The following is a 20,791-nucleotide window of genomic DNA, read 5'->3' on the forward strand; positions in this document are numbered from 1 at the left end:
AATTGATACAGCGCATCAAAACCTGCCAATGGCAACTACAGTATCAGAGGTGCAAGAAGGGGATGGGGAACAGCTTGTTAATGATTATCGCTATTCAAACTATCTATAGAAGTGATTATTATGAGCACAGGACCAATAGAGAGCTAATACTGTAGTTGAGGGAGGGCCCTTCGGGGCCCCTCTGGCCCAAGGGCCCCGATGCGGTCGCAACCTCTGCAACCCCTATTGCTACGCCCCTGCTACAGGAATATACAGCATGCATACCCAACATCGTATCCCCCACAAAAGGGCTCTCTTCTTCTCTGTACACATCTGCACAGCGATGAGAATTCTGGCAGAGTACAGAGTACAAATTCATTATACTGTTCCTATAGTTTCCAGGCTTAGTTCTACATTTTCATTTCTTCATCCAGAATTATACTATAGCAACGAAGTTGCGCAACAATGTCAGCAACACAGTTGGGGGAAAAGGATACAGAGAGCAGAGCCCCGCTTTAATTCTTCTCCAGCCAGTGGGGAGAGGCGTGGCGTCGCGCGCACGAGCTCTCACTCTCGCGCTCTGTCAGATTATTGGCTCGCTGCCTAGGTGCTCGCCCCTCCCTCAGGGACCTACTGGCTCGGAGCCTGGCCCCGCCCTCTCCGAAGAACACACTCACGCCCTGCACATGGGGAAGGGGGCGTGGCGGAGAAGTTGACACCACGTGACAGCAGCTGGCAGGGAAGCCGGAGAGGGGAGAGCTGTGGAGATGTGCGGGGAGGACGTGCCGGGGACAGTGCAGCGGACCAGGGCTCTGTGATTACTGCGCTGTATCGCAGGTGTGTAGCCTCCGCTGACATGCCCGAGTGCCGCAACTTGTAGCCTCAGCTTCTGAATGGGAAGAACTACAGCTTCCAGCGTGGTCACAGGATAGCATTAGCTGGTGAGTCTGAGTCTGCTGTCACTGCTGCATCTTGTCACCTGCAAGTGTCCGACCTGGCACACTCCAGCTACATACATCCACTGTGCCCAATTCTATACTGACTGCTATAGATGGTCCCATGTGTCTGTATCAGTACTGGTACCTATGATTATTCTGTATGTCTATATCTGTACTGGGACCTATAGATTATTATGTATGTCTATATCTGTACTGGGGCCTATAGATTATTCTGTATGTCTATATCCGTACTGGGACCTATATTTTATTCTGTATGTCTATATCTGCACTGGTACCTATAGATTATCCCATGTGTCTGTATCTGTACTGGGACCTATAGATTATTCTGTATGTCTATATCTGTACTGGGACCTATAGATTATTATGTATGTCTATATCTGTACTGGGACCTATAGATTATTATGTATGTCTATATCTGTACTGGGACCTATAGATTATTATGTATGTCTATATCTGTACTGTGGCCTATAGATTATGTATGTCTATATCTGTACTGGGGCCTATAGATTATTCTGTATGTCTATATCTGTACTGGGACCTATAGATTATTCTGTATGTCTATATCTGTACTGGGACCTATAGATTATCCCATGTGTCTGTATCTGTACTGGGACCTATAGATTATCCCATGTGTCTGTATCTGTACTGGGACCTATAGATTATCCCATGTGTCTGTATCTGTACTGGAAGCTATAGATTATTCTGTATGTCTATATTTGTACTGGGACCTATAGATTATCCCATGTGTCTGTATCTGTACTGCGACCTATAGATTATTCTGTATGTCTATATTTGTACTGGCTCCTATAGATTATCCCAAGTGTCTAAATCTGTGCTGACTCCTGTAGATTATCCCATGTCTATATCTGTACTGACTCCTGTAGATTATCCCATGTCTATATCTGTACTGACTCCTATAGATTATCCCAAGTGTCTAAATCTGTACTGACTCCTGTAGATTATCCCATGTCTAAATCTGTACTGACTCCTGTAGATTGTCCCATGTCTAAATCTGTACTGACTCCTATAGATTATCCCATGTCTATATCTGTACTGACTCCTGTAGATTATCCCATGTCTATATCTGTACTGACTCCTGTAGATTATCCCATGTCTATATCTGTACTGACACCTGTAGATTATCCCATGTCTATATCTGTACTGACTCCTATAGATTATCCCATGTCTATATCTGTACTGACTCCTATAGATTATCCCATGTCTATATCTGTACTGACTCCTATAGATTATCCCATGTCTATATCTGTACTGACTCTTATAGATTATCCCATGTCTATATCTGTACTGACTCCTATAGATTATCCCATGTCTATATCTGTACTGACTCCTATAGATTATCCCATGTCTATATCTGTACTGACTCCTATAGATTATCCCATGTCTATATCTGTACTGACTCCTATAGATTATCCCATGTCTATATCTGTACTGACTCCTATAGATTATCCCATGTCTATATCTGTACTGACTCCTATAGATTATCCCATGTCTATATCTGTACTGACTCCTATAGATCAGTGTTTCTCAACATTTTATTGGTTTGTACCCCTTTTTTAAAACCCTGTACTTCCCAAGTGCCCCCTAGCATAGTAAACATTATCACAAGTACCCCTTGACAAATATATATTTAATCATAGTACATGATAAATGGTTCTAAACAATGCACAAGCATTTACTATTGCTTGAAATTAGCTAAATCACCAATTTGATGCTGTTTGAATAAGATTTATCATTTTCTAAAACTGTAAATTTGTTATTCTTGGTTAAGTATACCAAGCCAGAGTACCCCCTGGAACCATCAGAAGTACCCCCTGGGGTACGCGTACCACACGTTGAGAACCTAGGCTATAGATTATCCCATGTGTCCAGTGGCGTAGCTAAGGAGCTGTGGGCCCCTAACACTCTATACATAACAATTGATACGACGCACTAAAACCGGTCAATGGCAACTACAGTGTCAGAGGTGCAAGAAGGGGATGGGAACAGTTTGTTAATTATTACCACAAATCAAAGTATCTATAGAAGTGATTATTACTAGCACAGGACCAATAGAGAGCTAATACTGTAGTTGAGGGATGGACCCTCTGGCCCAAGGGCCCGATGCGGTCGCTACCTCTGCACCCCCTATTGCTATGCCCCTGCATGTGTCTAAATCTGTACTGACTCCTGTAGATTATCCCATGTGTCTATATCTGTACTGACTCCTACAGATTATCCCATGTGTCTATATCTGTACTGACACCTATAGATTATCCCATGTGTCTATATCTGCACTGACTCCTACAGATTATCCCATGTGTCTATATCTATACTGACTCCTATAGATTATCCCATGTGTCTATATCTGTACTGACTCCTACAGATTATCCCATGTGTCTATATCTGTACTGACACCTATAGATTATCCCATGTGTCTATATCTGCACTGACTCCTACAGATTATCCCATGTGTCTATATCTATACTGACTCCTACAGATTATCCCATGTGTCTTTATCTATACTGACTCCTATAGATTATCCCATGTGTCTATATCTGCACTGACTCCTACAGATTATCCCATGTGTCTATATCTATACTGACTCCTATAGATTATCCCATGTATCTATATCTGCACTGACTCCTACTGATTATCCCATGTGTCTATATCTATAATGACTCCTATAGATTATCCCATGTGTCTATATCTGTACTGACACCTATAGATTATCCCATGTGTCTATATCTGCACTGACTTCTACAGATTATCCCATGTGTCTATATCTATATGGACTCCTATAGATTATCCCATGTGTCTATATCTGTACTCACACCTATAGATTATTCTGCATTTCTGTATCTGTACTTACAGTGGTTTGCAAAAGTATTCGGCCCCCTTGAAGTTTTCCACATTTTGTCATATTACTGCCACAAACATGAATCAATTTTATTGGAATTCTACGTGAAAGACCAATACAAAGTGGTGTACATGTGAGAAGTGGATCGAAAATCATACATGATTCCAAACATTTTTTACAAATAAATAACTGCAAAGTGGGGTGTGCGTAATTATTCAGCCCCGAGTCAATACTTTGTAGAACCACCTTTTGCTGCAATTACAGCTGCCAGACTTTTAGGGTATGTCTCTACCAGCTTTGCACATCTAGAGACTGAAAGCCTTGCCCATTCTTCTTTGCAAAACAGCTCCAGCTCAGTCAGATTAGATGAACAGCGTTTGTGAACAGCAGTTTTCAGATCTTGCCACAGATTCTCAATTGGATTTAGATCTGGACTTTGGGCCATTCTTTCTAACACATGGATATGTTTTGTTTTAAACCATTCCATTGTTGCCCTGGCTTTATGTTTAGGGTTGTTATCCTGCTGGAAGGTGAACCTCTGCCCCAGTCTCAAGTCTTTTGCAGACTCCAAGAGGTTTTCTTCCAAGATTGCCCTGTATTTGGCTCCATCCATCTTCCCATCAACTCTGATCAGCTTCCCTGTTCCTGCTGAAGAGAAGCACCCCCAGAGCATGATGCTGCCACCACCATTTTTGACAGTGGGGATGGTGTGTTCAGAGTGATGTGCAGTGTTAGTTTTCTGCCACACATAGCGTTTTGCATTTTGTCCAAAAAGTTCCATTTCGGTCTCATCTGACCAGAGCACCTTCTTCCACATGTTTGCTGTGTCCCCCACATGGCTTGTGGCAAACTGCAAACAGGACTTCTTATGCTTTTCTGTTAACAATGGCTTTCTTCTTGTCACTCTTCCATAAAGGCCAACTTTGTGCAGTGCACGACTAATAGCTGTCCTATGGACAGATTCCCCCACCTGAGCTGTAGATCTCCGCAGCTCGTCCAGAGTCACCATGGGCCTCTTGACTGCATTTCTGATCAGCGCTCTTCTTGTTCAGCCTGTGAGTTTAGGTGGACGGCCTTGTCTTGGTGGTTTACAGTTGTGCCTTACTCCTTCCATTTCTGAATGATCGCTTGAACACTGCTCCGTGGGATGTTCAAGGCTTTGGAAATCTTTTTGTAGCCTAAGCCTGCTTTAATTTCTCAATAACTTTATCCCTCACCTGTCTGGTGTGTTCTTTGGACTTCATGGTGTTGTTGCTCCCAATATTCTCTTAGACAACCTCTGAGGCTGTCACAGAGCAGCTGTATTGTACTGACATTAGATTACACACAGGTGCACTCTATTTAGTCATTAGCACTCATCAGGCAATGTCTATGGGCAACTGACTGCACTCAGACCAAAGGGAGCTGAATAATTACGCACACCCCACTTTGCAGTTATTTATTTGTAAAAAATATTTGGAATCATGTATGATTTTCGTTCCACTTCTCACGTGTACACCACTTTGTATTGGTCTTTCACGTGGAATTCCAATAAAATTAATTCATGCTTGTGGCAGTAACGTGACAAAATGTGGAAAACTTCAAGGGGGACGAATACTTTTGCAAACCACTGTATGCTTATAGATTATTCTTTGTCTACATCTGTACTGACTCCTATAGAGTATCCCATGTGCCTGTCTATACTGATTCCTATAGATTATTCTGTATGTCTAAATCTGTGTTTATGCCTATAGATTATTATATAGGTCTATATATGTACTGGTGCCTATGCTGTATATCTAGTAAGAGGGCTTTTTGGTCCTTTTAGCCCCTTACACGCTTCTAGGAGTTCTGGTTAACCATGAGCTTGCTGGACAATCTGTAACTCTGTCTATATTTGTACTGACACCTATAGATTATTCTGTATGTCTATATCTGTATCAACTCCTATAGATTATTCTATATATCTATATCTGTACTGGGACCTATAGCTTATTCTGTTTGTCTAGATCTGTACTGACTCATAGGGTTTAACATTTATGCCTAAACTGAATCCTACAGATCATCCTGTCAACAGCTAATCAATTTATGTGTTCATATACAGTACCTGCTGGCTCATACAGATCATATCTATACTGACTCCTAGATATCATTCTACATGTACATATCTATACTGAAATCTACATGGTGTATGTAAATGTCTATTATGACTTCAAGTTCTTCAGATCATGCTATGGGTCCAAAGATATACTGACTTCTACAGATCATGCTGTAGGTCCATATCTATACTGACATTTACAGGTCTTCTATGTGTCCATACCTATACTGGTCCTGTGTTTGCATATCTAAACTGAATTCTACTGAAAATGCTGTATGTCACTATCTTTGCTGACTCTGCAGATCTTGCTATGTGTACCTATCTATACTGACATGTACAGATCATCCTACATGTCCCTATACTGCTGTCCAGGGGCAATCCTACTGTGTGTGTGTGTGTGTGTCCCTATCTATAATGACTTCTACTAATCATCTTACATGTCCCTATCTATAGTGACGTTCAAAGACCTATAATGCAATGGCACATAAACTCTTCTATTGGTAGCAGAAGATAATGCACATAAAATGGAAAATCATCTTTAGTTGAGAAAAACTCAATGCTTTCAGTTTAGCTCTCTGTTGTAAGGATTAATGACAACCCTTATTTCAGCTTGGTTGCTTTGTTTTTATGTGCATTTAAAATACTTTCGTTTTTGTTGTTTCTACTGGCAGACAGGCATGTTTGCAATCAGTGGGCTAGTGCAAGTGTTGAAAATAAGTTTCAAAAGCTTCTGCCTTGTGCAGTTAATTACGGTACTCCTGCACTAAGTTGGAGGTTTCTTGACAGTCTCTCTCTCTTGGCAACATTACCTCAGAGTACACAGAGATCTGTAGCAGTGAAGTGCAGCTAGGGCCCACTGTCAGTTTTGGACAGTCTCAGTTTAGGCATAAATGTTAAACCCTATGAGTCAGTACAGATCTAGACAAACAGAATAAGCTATAGGTCCCAGTACAGATATAGATATATAGAATAATCTATAGGAGTTCATACAGATATAGACATACAGAATAATCTATAGGTGTCAGTACAAATATAGACAGAGTTACAGATTGTCCAGCAAGCTCATGGTTAACCAGAACTCCTAGAAGCGTGTAAGGGGCTAAAAGGACCAAAAAGCCCTCTTACTAGATATACAGCATAGGCACCAGTACATATATAGACCTATATAATAATCTATAGGCATAAACACAGATTTAGACATACAAACTTTACATGTGAAATGGAAAGTTACTTTATAGCTCTAAATTGCAAAAAGAATAAATCTACTGTATGAGTTGAACTTACCCGGGGCTTCTAACGGTCCCCCGCAGAAGTCCTGTGCCCGCGCAGCCGCTCACCGATGCTCAGGCCCCGCCTCCGGTTCACTTCTGGAATTTCAGAGAATCTGTATTGTTAAAATCGCACAAAAGTAAACATACCAGTGCGTTAGGGGACATCTCCTATTACCCTCTGTCACAATTTCGCCGCTCCTCGCCGCATTAAAAGTGGTTAAAAACAGTTTTAAAAAGTTTGTTTATAAACAAACAAAATGGCCACCAAAACAGGAAGTAGGTTGATGTACAGTATGTCCACACATAGAAAATACATTCATACACAAGCAGGCTGTATACACCCTTCCTTTTGAATCTCAAGAGATCATTTGTGTGTTTCTTTCCCCCTGCAGCTATCTTCCACTGAAGTGTCAGGCTGTTTCTTACTGCAGAGTGCAGACAGCTCTGCCAGTATGTAATTCATCAGTATGTGAAAGCCCAGCCAGCTCAGAGGAGAATTTATCCAGCTTGTAAAAGATAAGAGAGAAGCTGCCCTAATCGACATAATACACAGGCAGTGCGCAGAGAGGGGCCTGGAGGGGGGAGATGCATCACAGAACCACAACACTGAAGAACTTGGCAGCCTTCCAGACACAGGCTGACAAGTCTGACAAGAGAGAGATAAGTTGATTTATTACAGAGATAGTGATAGTAGAACGTGCTGCAGTAAGCCAGAACACATTAGAATAGCTTTTGGAACTTGTAGGATGATAAAAAACAGGATGCAATTTTTGTTACGGAGTCTCTTTAAAGTCTGAAGACCACTGCGCTTGCGTTGCCGTGTCCTCACTCCCGCAGATGTCACCAGGAGCGTACTGCGTAGTCGCAGACCATACTGGGCTTGTGCTATACATTCTTGGTGACGTCAGTGGGAGCGAGAACACAGCAACGCAGGCGCAGTGGTTTTCAGACTTTAAAGTCTGAAATTCCAGAAGTGACCTGGAGGCGGGGCCGGAGCATCGGTGAGCGGCTGCGCGGGCACAGGATGTCTGCGGGGGACCATTGGAAGGCCCGGGTAAGTTCAACTCATTTTACCCCGACCCCCCCCCCCCCTACAGTATCCCTGTAAAGGGAACCTGAAGCGAGTAAAATTATTTAAAATAAACACATGATGTAGCTGCAAATGAATATTACATACTAACCTCACTGTCAGTTCCTCTCAGAAGCTCACCATTTTCTTCTTACAGTGATCCCTTCCAGTTCTGACAATATTTTGTCAGAACTAAAATATACCAGTTGCTGTCAGTTATATATCAGCAGCTGTCAGTTACAACTGAATGTGCAAGGTAATGTCCATGTTTCTCTATGGTTCAAATGGGTGATATTACAATTTAACAGTGTGCTGACCAGGAAGCTGTTATGGGGTAACGGCCATTTTTTAAATGGAGGACAGAAAATTCCATTGATCACAGTGGACAAACAGGACGCAGGAGAGGAGAAAGAGATTGAGTAGTAGGTTACACATGTGGTAAGCATTGACCTGTTTATAGTTATTTTGACTTTTTATTTTCAGTTCAGGTTCTCTTTAAGTGGTTAATATATAGCGTACCTCACATTATACAAAGTTGAAAACCTTGCTTATGGTGTACCTGAAAGGTAAAAATATGTAATAGTAACTTACCTAGGTAGAGGGAATTCTCTGGATACTCCAACGGCTTCCCCATCCCCCTCGACGTTCCATTGCTGGGACCTCCGAACCTATGTGACAAGAGTTTGTGGAATAAGTTTGCAGGGCCACATTCCCATTTGTGTACAAGCATGGCTGCACTGTGCAGGCGCAAGACAAGCTGCGCAGTAGCTTGAAGTCACTGGTGCACAAGCGGCTCTGTGCTGTAATGCGGGCGCGGAAAGGCAGTGCAGCTGTTTTCAGAGGCTTCCCTCTACTGAGCTATAAGCCCTTTCCCACTAACTAACGTGTGAACGAACCTGACTTCCTGAACACCTTACGATGAATGGAATAACAATGGGAAGTTGCGCTTTGACGTGTATCGGCGGCGCTAGTTCTGTTTCACCCGATGGCAAATTACTTGTGTTGTGCGATTATTTGTTCCCGAAGGCGTTACAACGCAACGTTCTGGACCCCTTCAGCTAATGTGAACGGAAACATGAAAGTCAATGGACTTTTATGTGACCTTGCTTATTGCGAAAAAATGGGAGAAAGCGCACTCAGTGTGTGGATTATGAAAAGTGGCCAGCAGACCGTAGAATGATCTCACCTCAGTGTACTGCTGGTTAGCCCATATGGGTGTCCCAGCTCGCAGGCTTTGTCCCTTTGAGCCAGGGACCAGGCTCCTGGCAACCGGGATTCCTTTGTTCCTCTCCTCGAAGCTGTGGATAGCACCATTCGCCTTGCAGTCACCAGCATTCTGCACAATTCAGGTGCTCAGTGGCCATGAGTATATTCCCTTTTGTAGAGGGATCGGTGTGCAAGCTGTCTTCCACCTTCCAGCACAAGCGTTACCTGCACTCTGCGGGCGCCTGTTAGCTGGTAGTGTATAATGGAGTTGGCAGGGGTGAGGTGCAAGTCTGTGCAAACAACAATACACGGGGAAGCCGTGTAATGTAAAGATCTGTTTATTGTAACGAGTTTCGAAAGGGATAAAGCCGCCCCTTCTTCTTCAGACAAAATCTTATTGCATCCTATGTGCGGTCTGTTAGAATGGATGGCATAGCACCCAGTGGGAAAGGAGAATAAGGGTCGGCCCAAACTTGTCAGGCTGCAGATTGGAATGCGTTTTAAACGGATCAGTTTTTCTAAAAAGTTATTTGTTTTTCAAAATGTTGTGCTTTTGTAGCATATGTTTCCAGTCCTTTTAAACATATGTCAAAAACTCGTCCCTTCATCCTGTTTGTTTCTACTGGATAAAGAGGTCCGCAAAGATGATGCAGAGGGGAGGAGCAGGCAGTAGGCAATCTGCTTTGGCATCTGTTTTGTGTGCAAAAGTTCTGTAGTGTGGAGGAAGATCCGTTTTGTGTTGCCTTTCATTGCTTCCGCGGGTATCCGGGCTCTGTGAAAATGTGGCAAATCCGGACTCCCAATTCAGTTTTCTAAAATGGAGCCCACAGATCCTTTTTTTTTATTTTTTTATTTATTTTTTTTTATTTTCTGTGTGTGTGTGAAGACGGCCACTATTTTTACCATTGGTATCAGTGGCTCCGTTTTTTTTTTGTCCAGGGCAAAAAAATGGAGCCACGGGTATGGTCTTGAATCATGAGTGAACTGACTCGGTATCTCCCCTTTTTTTTTTTTTTTTTTTTTTTTTTAAACTTAGACGTTCTCTTTTTAAATAACAACAAATGGTCCTGGGTGGCTTGGTCAGTGTTAGCTATTAATGCACCGTGTATAAGCTTGTTGCGTGAATACTCAGAGTTACGCTATTGCAGTGTCCTCCCCAGAATTTTTCTTCCAGCCGAGTGGCATGAAAAAGTACCTGGGTGATGCAATGGGAGAATGCAGGGCCTGGTGCTTCTCTGTGCAACTCTGCTTGCCGCATAAGAGGAGGATGAGGAGGTGAGCCGATGATAGCCGGGTGGTCACAAAAATTAGCCAGGTGGAGCACCCAGCTAAAAGAACCTGGGGAGAGCACTATTTATGTAACACAGAAGTTTGCCTGTATTGGTGTTAAAGTGGACCTGAACTGCTGCACAGGACAGAAGGAATACATAGAGAAATGCACCCTGTATGTATTTAGAGAGTTTAGCCTCTCTAATTCCCCCTTGTTTGTGTCTAATCACACGTTGTAATCTGATCTCTCACCTGTGTCACATGACTCCCTATTGCTGAGATGGCAGATAAGCTCATTTGAATGCTCAGGCTGTTAACAATGTATCTGCTTCCATGAATCAGGAATTAGAAACAACAGAGATTTATTTTAGGATTGTATCAGCTATAACAAAGAAATTTCTAGTTTAAAGATTATTATGCTGTTGCGTATCTTTTGGAGCAGAGAGGACTTCTGAGTTCAGTTCCGCTTTAAGTAGTTTTCATATCCCCTAAGTGGCTGCAGCTCTGGCGCTTCGCCAGTTCGCCAGCAGAAAAGCGCGATCTAAATGTTTTGTGTCTTATCTTGTCTTTATAGTTTAATGTTGTTTAGTGCATATACTGTGGTAATAATTTGTGATGTGTATAACAAATTGTACATTTTATCCTTACTGCAAGTTCAGTTTGCCTCTCTTTGCATGACTCCAGGATGGTACCGTTGTGTCTGTCTACTGCACTTTTATTGCTTATTTTGCATCTTTAATGTCCTGTGATGTAACATCCGTGTGTAAGCACTGTGCTAGGCCAAGCTGGTGAAATGTTCCATGTGACTCTGAACGTGTTCTGATGGATATAATGATAACACAAGAGCATAACATTTTCATTACAGTCTGTCATTGAGGTGAGCTGCTAGTAATTTACCTGGTTGAGAAAGCCTGCTGTTACATTTAGGCAACAGCAGTGTTCTCCCCAGGGCCATTTAAGTGGGCGGGCCGCCCGGCTGGTTTCAGACCCCGCCCAGCTGTCAATCACCCACCCAGCTGCAAAAAAACCCAGGCAGGAGCGCTCCATTGCCTGCTAGCAATCAGCGTCCAGCTCTCGCACAATAGGGAGAGCTGACGCTGTACACTGCAGGAGCTGAGGAGCGCTCCTCTGCCTGTCACCTCACGCTGTCTGGTCTAGTGGAGCAGGGATTGGCTGGGCGGGTTGTAAGGGGCGGCACTATGCATCTAGCTGGAAACTCTGCTCCGTCTCTGCCTCCCGCCCTCCAATGAAACAGGCATTATTTTATGCTGGCAGCTCTCTGGCCAATGAAAAGAGAGGCAGCCAAGCAAGCACGCCCACACATCTTTCTCAGCAGCCTGCAGAAGTTATGGGAGGAGAGAGACCATGTGCGTTCGTTCTGCAAACGGACAGTCAGTCAGAAGCGACTTCTTCATTCACCATCCCCGCAGACAGCAGATAACAATGCCGTTCAGATAAGGAGCTGCTGGTCTAATCAGCTAGAAGAGGTGATATAACTTCAGAGCTCAGACGTTTGCTTTTCTTTTATGTTCAGTTCGGGGGAGGATCGAGCATTACAGGGCATGTAGAGTGACAGGGTGTTTCCGAGGCAGCCTCCTCTGCACTCAGCTCTTTTCTGCTCCGGAGTCCCAAACTTAAAGTTTAAAAAAAAAAAGCAATCTTCTCTCCTGCTGCGTCTGTTATCTACCCCCCAGCTTGCATCCTGTCAGTAATGCTCCACCTCCCCCTTCAACAATCACTCTGCATGAACAAAGTGGACCTGAACTCTTGCATAGAAGGAAAACAGTGAAATGTACCCTGCATGTATTTATAGAGCCTGGCCTGTCTAATTACCCCTCTTGTCTAATCACAATTTGTAGTTTTTTTTCCCTGTGTCACCTGACTGCTATAGCAGATAAACTATTTTGAAAGCACAGGAGGTTAACAATGTCTGCTTCCTTGAAAGGAGGAAGTAGAAACAGTGCAGATTTATTGTAGAATTTGTATCAGCTGTAACAATGAAATGTCTTCCATTAAAATGTATTATATTGTTGCTTATCTTTTAGAGAAGAGAGAAAGTTCTGAGTGCTGGTCTGCTTTAAAAGAACCTGAGCACCATAATCTGAAATACTTTCTCCCTAATGCTAGGTACACACGATTAAATTTTCTGACAGATTTACTGTCAGATGGACTATTTCCAACATGTCCAAGTAAACGGAAAATTGATTGAAAATCAGATTAAACATGTTGGAAATAGTCCATCCGACAGTAAATCTGTCAGAAAATTGCATCGTGTGTACCTAGCAGGTACATCGGCTCGTCTCCTCATCCTCCCTCTATGCTGTAAGCAGAGTTGCACTTGTCCTGCACTTCCCCGTCGCACGCCACCCGGCTACTTTTTCATGCCACCCGGCTGGAAAAAAATCCTGGGGAGAACACTGAACAGTGTAATAAAAAACATTATATACTTTGTGTATGAAGACAAATCTTTATATCTATCTCTATCTGAACTCTTTATTTGGCTTCCTGGTTTCCTCTGTAAGTTCTAACAACCCAAGCACTATAGCAAGAAATCAACCCTACACCATTCTACTTCCACCACCATACTTTACAGTAGGGTTAAAGGATAGTAGGAATACAATTTAAAGGTGTAGTGGAAGGGTAGTAGTTTTGTTTGATCAATACAGATGTTTACTACTGCAAGCAGTTATCTCACTGGTATTCGGAAAACAATATCCAGTAGTTTTGTGGGCTTTAATACACTTGTCCACTAAGAACTGATGTGTTTCTCTCATCTTAGTGTCAAGCCTCACATTTTTTTTTTTTTGATGCATATGATGGTAAATGTACATTAATTAGAAACCACTCACTGTTTTGCTCGTGGGACTTCTGTACTATTGCAGGAAATGTATTGTAACGTTCTGCTTAGGCAGGATCCCATAGCTCCTTGTTGCCAGTGTAGTATGAGTTCCTTTCCCAGCATGCAAGTGTGTGTGTGTGTGTGTGTGTCTGTGTGTGTGTCATCCCCTTGCAATAAGAAACCATGTCTCACTGCTTTTATTTTACCTTACTTTTTTTTTTTTTTTTTGTACACTTACCCTGTGGAGTACGTGGGAAGGGTAAATGCTTTATTACACACTGATCAGGGTGAAACTGGACAAAAATTAACCAAAAACTCTGCAGAGGCATAGTGCTGCAGTGCTGTCTACAGAGAGTTAAGGTAGCCATACACTGGTCGATTTGCCATCAGATTCGACCAACTGACAGATCCCTCTCTGATCGAATCTGATCAGAGAGGGATCGTATGGCTACCTTTACTGCAAACCGATTGTGAACCGATTTCAGCCTGAAACCGTTCACAATCGGTGGTGGTGGTGCTGCTGCTGCTGCCCCCGCCCGCCCGCATGCTTGCAACATTACCTGCTCCGCTGGCGCGACTCCAGTCCCCAGGTCACCGCTGCTAAGTCTCCGCTCTGGTCTCCGACCCCGGCATGCTTTACTTCTTCCTGCCCGGCAGGAAGTTTAAACAGTAGAGCGCCCTCTACTGTTTAAACTTCCTGCCGGGCAGGAGGAACTGAAGCATGCCGGAGACCAGCGCGAACACGGAGCAGCGGTGACCGGGGGTAGTCGTGCCGGCGGAGCAGGTAATGTATGCGGCTCTATTGCGTCGGTCGTCGGGTACTCGAACGCCGCTAGCAAAGCGCTCCCTACCCGCGGGAGATCGACGCTAATTTTCCGCACGGAGCGATCGACGGGATCGGACGAAAAGGATCGAAATTCGGTGTGTAGCGCGAACGATTGGCAGCAGATTCGATCCCAGTGATCGAATCTGCTGTCGAAACGGCGGCGAATCGGGCCAGTGTACTGTAACAAAATCTAAAAACCGCTACAGTAAAATGCTCCAAATAAAACGCTAGGCATGTTTATAAAATCTCTCTATAAACATACCTAGAATCGCTCCAAAAAAACTCTTCCAAAACCGCTAGCGTTTGCGGATCAGCTAGCAGGTTTTGGTGTGCACTGGCCCATAAACAGCCTGTGGAAATGAGCCCTAAGGCATGTTTCCATAATTAATGTATTGCTGTATTTTGTTATTGCTGTTAAAATCAATAGAACTCAGTTTAAGGGAAAAAAAAGTGGAATAGTGTTGGGAAGAACAAGTAAGTGTACCTGTTTTGAATGAAAGTTTCAGTCCCGCTGATAATTAGATCGCTGATGTGTTGCCAACTTGCCAGAGATTTTTTCTATTCCTTTGCAGTGATTTTGTTTCTCATCTTCTGCCATAGTGGAGTCTGTTTTCCATAGCGGAGCAGAATTGTTGATTATGTTCCTCCTTTGTGCATCTTGTATTTACCAGTTGAGAGATAAGCAAGCAGATCTGCGTGTTCTCGAGATTGCCGCAAGCTGCTGTTTTTGGGTTTATGGAACACAGTTTGTAACCACTTTCTGAGCATTGTCAGTACATTTACAAAACACAGAAATCTCCAGCACTGAGATAGTTTACACTTTGCTGTAAACGATTGTTTAACTGCTATTTGTAGCTCTGATATGTAGTGCTGATAATTTGCTGCTACTTTACTAGAGCATACTGAACCGTGTCATTAGCTCCTGAACCCTGAAGAAGCCTGCAGCTTGTAACACGCATACACTAGGGTTAGGTTTAGCTAATAGACAGTTAGGACTTGTTTACATTTAGAGCGATTTTGCAATGTTGCTATATGTGAGTTTTCAAATGAGCGATGCACTTTCTATCCAATCGCAAACATGGGTCCTGCACCATTTTATGAGCATTTGCTGTTCAAGAGAAAAGATAGGAAAATGGCTAATCGCTTGAAAAAGCAGTTTGAAAAGCGATTTTCCGAGTGCTTTTAATGAATAAATACATTAAAATGTATTCATTTCCGGGGCAAGGAGTTCATTTCCTGACTGACAGAAAGTGAAAAAAACATCGCTGCACTTCAGCGCTTAGTATAGTGTTTTTCTAAGTACAAATCGTTCTGAAAGCGCTGGAAAAAATCACTCCATAAATCACTCAGCGCTTGCAATTTAAAATGTGAACAAGGCCTTAATGCCCATCACCTGGCAAACCATCAAACGTGACGGACAATAGTTACCTCCACAGTGTCCCTCTGGTCCCCATGTTCTTTGATTGGGACCCCTCTTTAACCTCAGTGGTACTTTTACCATCAAATGGGTGTTAAAAAATAAATAGTCTTCAGGGCCATCCATCCTGCAGCCTCTGGACAACACATTGGAAAGTATTGGCATATCTACTTGGTATGGTCAGTGAGATGGAAATAATTCTGAGTTGATGCAGGATTATGCTAATTTTTAATGCAGCTTGAAAATAGACCATTCAAATACTGCCAAGGTGGAATTCAATTTGTCCATTCTTTATAGGTCACCTGACCTGAAGCTATGCTACCTTTGGTAAGCCCAGAGGTATGTTCACCACATACCTCTCTGTGTTGTCCGTTTCTGTCAGTGTTCCTCCTGGTCCTAGTAATCAGTTCTAGAAAAATTGGCGATAACCACAACTGCAGCACATGCGCAGCGGCAGTCCATCAGTGATTACCACAAGCCACAACTGCAGCACAAGCAGAGCAGCAGTTAATCAGTGATTACCACAAGCCACAACTGCAGCACATGCACAGCAGCAGTCCATCAGTGATTGCCACAAGCCACAACTGCAGCACATGCACAGCAGCAGTCCATCAGTGATTACCACAAGCCACAACTGCAGCACAAGCAGAGCAGCAGTTCATCAGTGATTACCACAAGCCACAACTGCAGCACATGCACAGCAGCAGTCCATCAGTGATTACCACAAGCCACAACTGCAGCACAAGCAGAGCAGCAGTTCATCAGTGATTACCACAAGCCACAACTACAGCACATGCACAGCAGCAGCCCATCAATGATTACCACAAGCCACAACTGCAGCACATGCACAGCGGCAGTCCATCAGTGATTACCACAAGCCACAACTGCAGCACATGTACAGCGGCAGTCCATCAGGGATTACCACAAGCCACAACTGCCGCACATGCACAGCAGCAGCCCATTAGTGATTACCACAAGCCACAACTGCAGCACATGCACAGCAGCAGCCCATTAGTGATTACCACAAGCCACAAGTGCAGCACATGCACAGCGACAGTCCATCAGTGATTACCACAAGCCACAACTGCAACGCATGCACAGCGGCAGTCCATCAGTGATTACCACAAGCCACAACTGCAGCACATGCACAGCAGCAGTCCATCAGTGATTACCACAAGCCACAACTGCGACACATGCACAGCGGCAGTCCATCAGTGATTACCACAAGCCACAACTGCAGCACATGTACAGCAGCAGTCAATCAGTGATTACCACAAGCCCCAACTGCAGCACATGCGCAGCGGCAGTCCATCAGTGATTACCACAAGCCACAACTGCAGCACATGCACGGCGGCAGCCCATCAGGGATTACCACAAGCCACAACTGCAGCATATGCACAGCGGCAGCCCATCAGTGATTGCCACAAGCCACAATTGCAGTACATGTACAACGGCAGTCCATCAGTGATTACCACAAGCCACAACTGCAGCACATGCACAGCGGCAGTCCATCAGTGATTACCACAAGCCACAACTGCAACACATGCACAGCGGCATTCCATCTGTGATTACCACAGGCCACAACTGCAGCACATGTACAGCAGCAGTCAATCAGTGATTACCACAAGCCCCAACTGCAGCACATGCACAGCGGCAGTCCATCAGTGATTACTACAAGCCACAACTACAGCACATGCACAGCGACGCTTCATCAGTGATTACCACAAGCCATAACTGCAGCACATGCACAGCAGCAGTCCATCAGTGATTACCACAAGCCACAACTGCAGCACATACACAGCAGCAGTCTATTAGTGATTACCACAAGCCACAACTGCAGCACACGCACAGCGACAGCCCATCAGTGACTACCACAGGCCACAACTGCAGCACATGCACAGCGGCAGCCCATCAGTGATTACCACAAGCCATAACTGCAGCACATGCACAGCGGCAGTCCATCAGTGATTACCACAAGCCACAACTGCAGCACATGCACAGCAGCAGCCCACCAGTGTTTACCACAGGCCACAACTACAGCACATGCACAGCGGCAGTCCATCAGTGACTACCACAGGCCACAACTGCAGCACATGCACAGCGGCAGCCCATCAGTGATTACCACAAGCCACAACTGCAGCACATACACAGCAGCAGTCCATTAGTGATTACCACAAGCCACAACTGCAGCACATGCACAGCGGCAGTACATCAGTGATTACCACAAGCCACAACTGCAGCACATACACAGCAGCAGTCCATTAGTGATTACCACAAGCCACCACTGCAGCACATGCACGGTGACAGCCCATCAGGGATTACCACAAGCCACAACTGCAGCACATGTACAGCGGCAGTCCATCAATGATTACCACAAGCCACAACTGCAGCACATGCACAGCGGCAGCCCATCAGTGATTACCACAACTGCAGCACATGCACAGCGGCAGCCCATCAGTGATTACTACCACCCACAACTGCAGCACACGCACAGCGGCAGCCCATCAGTGATTGCCACAAGTGCAGCACATGCACATTAGCAACAGAGGAGCCAATGGGCTCTATTCACTAACAGACAAAAACACCGCAAAATTTTACCGCTATATTTCCGCCAGCGGTAAACTCCGCATTTTTTCCACATTCACTAATCTTTTACGCATGTTTTTCGCATGCGGGAAAAAAGATGCGGAAACAGCCATTATTCATGCAGGAATCATGCGGTAAAAAGGTCGCATGAAAAAGTGTTTAAAAAAAAAATGAAAGTTCACCAAGCACAGCCCTTAAGCCTCCACACTTCATTAAAGTCAATGGGATGCGGAATATATCACCTACTATTTGTAGGTGATAAAAAAAACGCTAAATAACAACGAAATGATGCACCTGAACATTTTTGAGAATTGATTTTTTCCCATTGCTGAAAATACCGACTTTTTTTTCCGCATGAATCCCGCACTTTTTCCGCAAGCGGAAAAAACATGCGGAACATTTTGAGAATTTCAACTTGACAGTATTTTGGTCACAAACTTCCCGCATGAGCTTTACCGCATGGGGGAAGTCTTTGAGGATAGAGCCCAATGTGCAGTACGGAACCGCCCATCTTTAGATCCACTCAGAGATTCGAATGCTTCAGAAGCCTTCCAAGTATCCTGGAAGTCTCAAATTTGAACCAGGGACAGCTCTGGAACGCGTACACCGAGAGAGGACAGGGAAGGCTCTATAGGATCCCTCTCCATAGGTGAGTATCTGACTTATTTTTTACATTCCTCTACATATTTGCTTTTTTTGCTGCTACTGTATTTTATGGTACGGGGTATGAATGTTGTAGTTAGATTGTATTCATTGCCTGGAATTAGGCGTGAAATATGAAGCTAATATTTCCTTTGATATGCTATCCCGTGTAACTTCCTTATGTATTGTAACCAAGGCTGGAACTCTCCATGGAGACGGATGTGACATGAGGCAATTCTGTGATAATGTTCGCAGCTGTTTTCTGAATTCTTCTGCAGTGATTTCCAGAGGAAAACCCATTGTTTAGCCTGAGCTGAATGAATAAATGTTTATACCCAGAATGCACAAGGGCCGAGAGGAAGCTCGGAGGTCAATAAACTTGCTAATAAGTAATTTAATGTGACATGTGTATAATTGTTTGTAACTTCCTATTGAGTAGCAGCAACAATGTGCTTCCTTTTACGCTGGTGTAAATGTTCAATTCGATATTGTGAAGAACAAGAGCATCAACAATAATTATGTGCTTATAGGCATTATACATTGTTTTCTAGCTTTACCATGTACTGTCCAGATTCTTTACTCAGGGGTCTGTAGAATTCAAAGAGAGCCCGAGGTGGGCTCATAAAATAGGCTACCTGATCCCAGGTGGGCTGAATGGATCAGCTAGCCACAAAAACCGCCGCTCCTGTGGACCGCAATGGACCAATTTCACTTTCATTCACAGCGTGCAAGGGGAGTGGCCAGGGAGAGAGCTGCCCAATGGCAGCTCTGGAAACCCTGTAGAAACGCCCCTAGTGGGCGTTTCGAGCAGGGAATCCTTCTCCCACGTGTTTACCTCGGCCATGGCGACTATTTGTTGCCAATCTTGGTGGGTGGGGAGTGCAGCGGTGGGGGGGACACAGAGGCAGAGAACATGCTTCTGTGTCCCATCTGCCCCCCTTCCCCAAGAACCACCTCGGGTTCTCTTCAAAGTGAATGTGTCATCACAGGTGGCACACTAGCTTTTTGAAGACTAGGCACCACTAGCTACCATTAAGCTCCCTTGACTGTAAAGCAATGTCCCTGGGTGTGCGCCCCACAAGGGCCATAATGCATTCCGGGCCTAAGGCCCACCAGATCACTTGCAGGAGTAATTTACACTTTCTAGGGGTCGCCGATTGTTCCAAAAGCGCTTCGCCAATGTAATCCTATAGTGGTAATTCCACAGGAGTGATTTTTTTCGTTGTTGTTGTTTTGGTGCTGAAATTAGCTCTAAAATATGCGTTTTTGAGAGCAAGATGTATATCCAGCGGGCTTCTGCCTTTGTACATCTCTTCACCGCTGCTGTTCATGGTGGACAATGCTGGTGGATGCTGTGGCGTTAAAGGGGAACTTCAGCCTAAACAAACATACTGTCATTAAGTTACATTAGTTATGTTAATTAGAATAGATAGGTAATATAATCTCTTACCCTCCCTGTTTTAAAAGAACAGGCAAATGTTTGTGATTCATGGGGGCTGCCATCTTTGTCATGGGGGCACCCATCTTTTTGGTTGAAAGGAGGTGACAGGGAGCATGAGACACAGTTCCAACTGTCCTGTGTCCTGATCACCCCTCCCAGCTGCGGGCGCTAGGCTTCAAACGTCAAATTCAAAATTGAAAAATAAAAAATTGCACCTAAAAAGCAGAACGAGAACAACATCAGAAATCCCATCATGCCTTACACAGCATCAGGGGAAAAATGCCCAGGCAGTTTTCTTTTGTGCTGCTAAAAATGAGGCTTGGGTAAGAGAAACAAAGTTCTGATGCTGTGAA

The 20,791-nt window shown here is 44.1% G+C and overlaps 1 protein-coding gene across 3 annotated transcripts in view; it reads left to right on the plus strand.

The window, feature by feature from the left end:
• The first annotated feature begins 723 nt into the window (after positions 1-723).
• PPP2R3A (protein phosphatase 2 regulatory subunit B''alpha) overlaps positions 724-20,791 on the plus strand; it is a 350,126-nt gene continuing 330,058 nt past the window's right edge. For 2 of the 3 annotated variants that reach the window (XM_068280384.1, XM_068280386.1), the window contains exon 1: positions 724-920. The gene's annotated coding sequence lies outside the window, so the exon portion shown is untranslated. Of the gene's footprint in view, positions 921-12,058; positions 12,175-20,791 lie in introns of those variants that run through there. The other variant, XM_068280385.1, reaches the window with a different exon arrangement.

The sequence above is a fragment of the Hyperolius riggenbachi genome, chromosome 4 (assembly GCF_040937935.1).
Source record: "Hyperolius riggenbachi isolate aHypRig1 chromosome 4, aHypRig1.pri, whole genome shotgun sequence".
NCBI lineage: Eukaryota > Metazoa > Chordata > Amphibia > Anura > Hyperoliidae > Hyperolius > Hyperolius riggenbachi.